Consider the following 7643-nt stretch of genomic DNA (forward strand, 5'->3'; position numbering starts at 1 on the left):
CTTTATAGCTTCTCTAAGTACAGAAGCTATAAAGTCTGCATCAGAGGAATAATATAGCCAAATCCAGTCTTCACACCCCAGGAAAGGCCAGATATGCAGGTTTACCCATAAAGGAAGTGTGCTTGGTGAACCAAATGCTAGGCTCAGAGCCGGCAAATATTACCCTGGCTTTACCACTTGTCATTGGTAAATCATTTTGCCTGGCTGCGGCTCAAAATTTCTATCTGTAAAACAGGATTTGGCATCACCTAGGTAAGTATGGTACACACTGACGTATCAATGAGGAAGTTTAAATATACGATGAGGCAGGTTAATTTTGTGGTTCAAGACTGCAACCAAAGTAGATTTTGCAGAAATGTGTGAAAAGACTCTTCTCTCTAATGAAATATTTCAAGAGCTGACAACATGTTAAGCCACATTCACATCGCCTATCACATGTGCATGCATGCCGGTCACCAAGCCCTCTCTCCGACTACCCACATATCCTGCCTCAGGACTGGACCTCACCAGTGTCTCCCCTGGGTGCCTGTAAGAGCATCCTACCTGTCTCCTTACTTCTGCTTCCACGCCACTCCAAGCTAGCCTCCCTACTGGTTCCAATGGAATCTTTCTAAAATGGAAACATGGCCCTGTTCCTTTCCTGCTTAAGCCCTCAGGGGAGCCTAATAGCTTTCCAGAGAAAGCCAAAATTCCTTAACCTGACACCAAAGCCCTTCATGATGTCACCTGTTGGCTGCCACTCATCTTCAGCCGCTCCCCAACCTGGCACCCTTCCATTTTCCTTATGAGCTGCTGAAAGTAGCATCCTTTGGGCCCACACCATTCTGTACCCTCTACCAAGAATGCTTACATCTACTTGTTTTCATCACTGAATTCCAGGAAACCATCGCGCGCGCGCGCGCGCGCGCGCGCACACACACACACACACACACACACACACACACACACAGGCTTGATCCGGGTCCTTCTTAGGGAGTGCCCATAGTACCTCCCCACGCTTGTTCATGGCACCTACCACACTGTCCCATAATTGTTGGTATATTCTCCTTCTCTTTCTTTAAATTATAAGCTCTTTGAAGGCAGAGATTTTATCTAATTTGACTTGGAAACTTAGTATCTGGCCTAGATATTGCAGGCATTCAGTAACTGTGGTTCTCTGGTTTAATCAGTATTTATTTATAGAGTTCTAGAGTAAGAAATTTGATAGCTGGTTTTAAATATATTATTTAGTGTGAGTTTGCTACCAAAGTTAGCATCTCCCTCAATGTGAAGTGTCATTTTTCTCAGTCATTCTTCTCTAAAGAAGCAGGAATCTTTTATGCCCACATTAAAAGGCAAGAATCTGGTTTTAACGTTCACACACAATGAGGTCTTACCCTAAATAGAAGCAAAAATGCCTAGAAAGGAACTAAGCATCCCTTCTAAACTTGAAGGCATGTAAAGTGATAGTTAATGTCACTTGGGATAGAAAAAGACATTTTAGTAACTTCTTGGGGCTCACAATTAGGACAAGTGCCAGATCTTAAAATAGAACTCCCAGGCCTTGGAACTTTCTGCACGCGGATTAGTCCGCTCTGAACCACGGCTTCTTGCTCAAAGGAGGCTAGAGGAAAGTGCTTTGAGCTCCTCGGATGAAAAGGACTTCAGAACTGCAAAGCATTGTTTGGATTCTCCCACAGCCCTGTTATTCCTTTGCCACCATATGATTCCACTTTGGGCTGGTATCTGTCCCGTCTTTTATGGATCCAGGCTCCTGCATTTCTAGCCTCCAGTCCTTCAAGAGACTCTGGGTCTTCCTGGCGGGCCCCTTTCTGAAGTCACCTGATGTGCCAAGCCAAGATGGTCCCCGTGTTTGCCTTGCATGCAGCCCTAAATCTTTAAGACATCTGTGAACAGCGCCCTGTGCTGTCATTTTATTTTGTCTGCAGGGAAGGGTAAGCACAGCCAATGTTTTGTTCTGTTTTCCTTTTAATTTGAAGTCTTTTCTGTGGTAGCGAATACTGTTCATGGTTTTATCCTTTCATGAGTCTCCAAGCTCTAAGCCAATAATAAGTCTCTGTTGGAAAGCAACTGCTCTTAATACCTGCTCAGTTCTCTTTAGTCGGAGTGAAGGTCAAAATCTGAATTCTAAACACAAAAAATCACCAGGTCAGTGACTTCTCAATGATAGGTGGCATTTTAAGTCTCTGTGTCACTTGGTTCCATTCATGTAACATTCACCTATTCATCCACTCAACAAAGATTTATTGGTCAACAGTGTTCACAGATTGTGTGCCGTGGGTCGCAGATACCCCGAGGAATGATGCCCGCCCGACCTTAATCAGCTTATGGTTTATTGTAGAAGTAAACATGTAAACACTTACAACACGTCATCCATGTTACAACAGAGGGAGCACTAGTTACTAAGGGAGCAGAAACACCGGCCTGAAGATTTGGGGGAAATAACAGTTGGGGAAAGGAAAGAGGTCAGCTGAGTGTTTCAGGAAAAAAGAATGATGCTTAAAGGGCAAACAGAAGGTGGGCAAGAGAAGAAGGGCAAATGGGACAAACCAGAGAGAAGAAAAGGGAGGGAATGTGCTAAGTAAGCTTCAGCGGTGGGGGTCCCAGTAGCTCACCATCTCTAGAACAGAATGAGCATATGCTATGGGTCACAGAGTCTTTGATAGGCTGTGCTTGCAGAAATAGGGGCCACTGGGGAATTTTGAGTTTGAAAGTGGCTCATAGAGACCTTTGTGATAGAAATATCACTCTGATGGCTGAGTGGAAGATGAAAAGGAAGTAAGTGAAATTAGAGGCATGAAGTCAAGAGGGGAGCTTAAACAATAGTCCATGAAAGAGAAGACAAGGGCCGCAACCCAGGCAGCAGTAGCAGGATTGGGGAAGAGAGGCTGGAACAAGAGAGATTTACAAAGTAAAAAGGCAGGATGTGGTGGTGAAGAGAAAATGGGGATTCAGAAGAGGACCCAGTAGAAGAAAGATGGCAAAGAAACACCTGAACACCAGCAGCCAGAGGAGGTTGTAGGTTAACATCACCTGGGCCAGGCAATCTTGAGGAGGATGTAGGTTAACATCACCTGGGCCAGGCAACCTTGAGGAGGCTGTAGGTTAACATCATCTGGGCCAGGCAATCTTGAGGAGGCTGTAGGTTAACATCATCTGGGCCAGGCAATCTTGAGGAGGATGTAGGTTAACATCACCTGGACCAGGCAATCTTTAGGAGGGAAAGTGCTTCTTAGCCCTCTCTTCTTCACAATAGTCGTAATTTCTTAGATCCTTTCTTGGTTTCACAAATGTCAGAATTCAGCCCCTACACTTGCCAAAATCCATATTGCTACATTTCTCTGTTATCTATTGTTTTTGCTAACAAGCCAGGATTTTTTTTGTCAGTACTTCCATGCTCTGCATTGTCAGCTCAGTTTGACTGGAGTTCTCTTACCTCCCAGTCGTCCTCTCTACTAAAGGGCACTGCTAAGAGTCAGGGTCCCTCTGAAATGTTTTCAGTTTTCTAAAATGACCATCTTGTTACTATTTTTAAAAATACATGTCATTCTTTGTCCTCATTAATCAGCATGATTTGGCTTCCTTTTACAACAACCATATAGAGGGACAGGCAAATCTGAATGTTTGTGTGCTCTTAAATCCTTGAAATACTTTATAAAATTTGCTCTACTCCAGAACAATGACTTTAAAACTACAATAACAGTTAGAAAATAGGACTGTCACTCACCCTTTGCACTCCTTTAGCACAAAGAAATCAAAATTATCTGATCCCAGGATTCCTATCTCCTTGATCTTACTAAAAAGGGACAATTGTGCTAGTAAAGTTTTTTTTTTCCTTTTTAGTATCACTTAAGTTTTTTTTGTTTGTTTGTTTTTTTAATTCAGAAGTGATGGAAACCACAGGTGACCAAATAAAGCAGACAGCACATTGTTTAAACCCATTGAGTAGAAACAAGGTACAAATCCTGAAAGTACTATGTTCATGGACAGGTCTAGAATCCTGGCAGCACAAAGTAGGTATATAAACCCTGGATCCCTGGTGGCGCAGTGGTTAAGAGCCTGGCTGTTAACCAAAAGATCGGCAATTTGAATCCAGCAGCCGCTCCTTGGAAACCCTATGGCGCAGCTCTACTCTGTCCGATAGGGTTTCTATGAGTCAGAACCCACCGGATGGCAACAGGTTTATAGGAACCCTGGAGCACAAAGCTTACCCATTCAGTTAGCACCCACCAAAATTCCTTTTTATTCCCTGGCAAAGTGATGATTGCAAGGAAGATGCTCATGTTTAAGGAGAAAAGCTTAGTCCAGATCAAAGATTTTTCTTTTGTTGAAATTGGGCCTGAAAGAAAATTTTAAAACTGGCCTTTGCCTTAAGCCATCTAAAACACATGCTAAATTTAATTTGCATTTTTATTCAAATAGTTTTGGGTCCAGAAATAGCATAATTTTTGCATGAGCAAATCCTCTCTGTAGTCTTCATTAATAATTTATTCTCTTGAAGGTATTTTTCAACTCTTACAATTTGAAATAGTTCTTAAAAGGGTAATTCTGCCTTCCATACAAAAGGCAGGCTTTCCATTTATAAGCCTGTTACCTAGAGGCACAATTAAAATGGCAACATTACATTGAAATAAAACATAATTCTTTGGCTCTTTTCATCCACCAGCTGGCTGGTTTTATAAGCTCCCTCTTTGGTGAGTTTCCAGTCGCTTACCTATTTGCATATCCTTCAACTTATAAAGTTTAATTGTCCAAGTTCCAATTCAGGTAATTTTAAATGTTAGCATTTTATAAACAATGCCTTTTTTTTTTTTTTTTTTTTGTGGCTGTGAACTGGGACTTTAGACCAAGTTTCTCAATCAGTGTTTCCTCCAGGTGGATATTCGCACTCCCCCACCTTTAAGAATCCCTTCATGGAGCCCTCCGGTTCTCTCCGGGCAGCGAGCCCATCTCAGGAATGCACCAATCACTGGAAATTTCCTTGTTAACTTCTCAGGGAAGCCTTTGAATTGTTACAAGCAAACTTAAAATTAAAATGCCCCTTTTGTTCTAGCTTAGGGGAGAGTAATACTGATTGCTTTTATTTATTCTTATTATTAGGCACCTTGAGGTGCCTCTGAGTGGGGCTGCCCTGCGCTGATTTAAATATGTGGTGTTGTGATAGCTGGTTATGATTTTCTGATGTTTTTCTGCAACTCTATAACCATATGTAATTTTGAATTAAATGAAAGTTAAGTACTAAAACGTTTTGCCTAAAGGGAATTCAGATTCTCAATGTGCTTTTAATAACTGTTTGTAAAACGTTTAGGAAAATCTATGGCAACACATTTAGGAAAAAAAATCAAATTACTATTGCCTTAAGATATTATTCTAGAGTCTAAACTTCATGAAACATCCTGTGTGGGCCAATTGTTGAACTAATCCAGTCGGTAATACTTTAGAGCATATTGTATATATAGGACCTGAATTTTATTTGTGTAATATTTTTAATAATACTTCTTTAAGGCACTTCTTTAAAAACTCACTACAAATGTTGTAAATATTGTAAGAGAAGTCTAGTCAAATATTTCTGAAAAATTGCAAATAAAGCCTAATTTAAAACCATTCAAAATAATTAGGGAATCAGATTAAAACCTTTAAACAACCACTCCTTTAAAGAGTAGAAAAGAAAAAGTGATAGTCTCAAGAGTTCTGCAAAAATCTAAAATAAAATGTCATGGGGTACACAGGGCTTACCATAAACCAATCCAACCTTCAATGGATGTGGGGTCAGCGGAAGGGGGTTTTTGTAATCCAACCTCCAATGGATGTGGGGTCAGCGGAAGGGGGTTTTTGTAATCCAACCTTCAATGGATGTGGGGTCAATGGAAGGGGGTTTTTGTAAGGCTCAATCTGTCAGTTGATTGCATAGACATTGCTTCTGAGGGTGCAATTTAAAAAATGAACTCAAGTCGAGATGGGACCTGCATTTCCACTTTCTCTCACACACATAAATGGCTATGTACCTAAGTTGGGAGAAGTTCAAACCATAGCCCTGCATGCACAGCTCAGGCTCTGTGCTAAGTGTTCACCCTGACTCCCCTTTCTTCCGGAAAGATGGCGTTCTTGAACGTCACCAGGCGACACTGAGCTCTCATTTCTTCACGTTTGTAATCCCTCGGCCCAAGCATCATGAGAATACAACCGTTCCAGCATACAGTTGGAGTCATTTCTTTTGCTATTTATTCATGTTTGTATTTCCCTATGTGGCCATGAAAATAATTACAGAGAGTTGTAAAATTCGTAATCCGTAGCCACCCAGACACGAGTGAATGACGATGATCTAAAATAGAACGGCAGCTAAAGGGCTTTCCTCAGAAAAGATTAGGTTTTCCAAGTAACTGATATGCCAGAATCAGGCCCAGGGAGAATATGGCCAGAATTTTTATCCATCACTCATTAAATTACAACACTGTGTGACTTCACAAGCCCTGACTGACACAGCGCTCCTACTAAAGGGATTATTAATGAATGCTTGCTAATAGGGGTGTTCTGCTTATACTTCACACACTTTGTATTATTTGGATTTTTTTTTTTCCAACAAGAATGTATCAACTCAGTTTGATTGGAGTTCTTTTACCTTCCAATGAAATGACATTTTCAAGCGTTTTGATTGACTTAGCAGTGATAATTGTCCAAGCTGGGTGATGCATACATGTGAGTTCATTATATTATTCTCTCTGAGTTTATGGATTATGGCTTATTTGAAAATATCCACAACAATTTTTTTTTAATTTTTAAAAATATATGGTCTTGGAAAAATATGTTTTCTACAATCTATACAAGTTTGTAATTTGATAGTATGACCAGTTGACCAGCTGCCATCCAGTCAATTGCAACCCATGGTAACCCCATGTGTGTCAGAGTAGAACTCTGCTCCATAGGGTTTTCAGTAACTGATTTCTCAGAAGTGGATCACCAGATCTGTTTTCTGGGGTGCCTTTGGGTGAACTGAAACTTCCAACCTTTCAGTTAGCAGTCAAGCATGTTAACTGTTTGAACTACCCAGGGACTCTATTTGATAGTGTCTTAGTTATCTATAGGGTCACTATGAGTTGGAATCAACTCAATCGATAGGATGGGTTTGGTTTTTTTTTTTTGGGAGGGGGGTAGCTATCTAGTGCTGCTATAACAAATACCACAAGTGGAATGCTTTAACAAACAGAAATTCATTCTCTCACAGTCTAGGAGGCTACAAGTCCAAATTCAGGTTGCCAGCTCCAGAGGAAGGCTTTCTCTCTCTGTCAACTCTGGGGGAAGGTCCTTGTCGTCAGTCTTCCCCAGTCAAGGAGCTTCTCAGCACAGGGACCCAAGGTCCAAAGGACACACTATTACCCTGGCTCCTGTTTCTTGGTGGTATGAGGTCCCCATGTCTCTCTGATAGCTTCTCTCTTCTTTATCTCAAAAGAGATTGACTTAAGACACAACCTAATCTTGTAGATTGAGTCCTGCCTCATTAATATAACTGCTGCTAATTCTGCCTCATTAACATCATAGAGGTAGGATTTACAACACATAGGAAAATCACTCCAGATGGCAAAATGGTGGACAATCACACAATATTGGGAATCCTGGCCTAGACCTATTGACACACATTTTAGGGG

Source organism: Loxodonta africana, chromosome 23 (assembly GCF_030014295.1).
Source record: "Loxodonta africana isolate mLoxAfr1 chromosome 23, mLoxAfr1.hap2, whole genome shotgun sequence".
NCBI classification, from domain to species: Eukaryota; Metazoa; Chordata; class Mammalia; order Proboscidea; family Elephantidae; genus Loxodonta; species Loxodonta africana.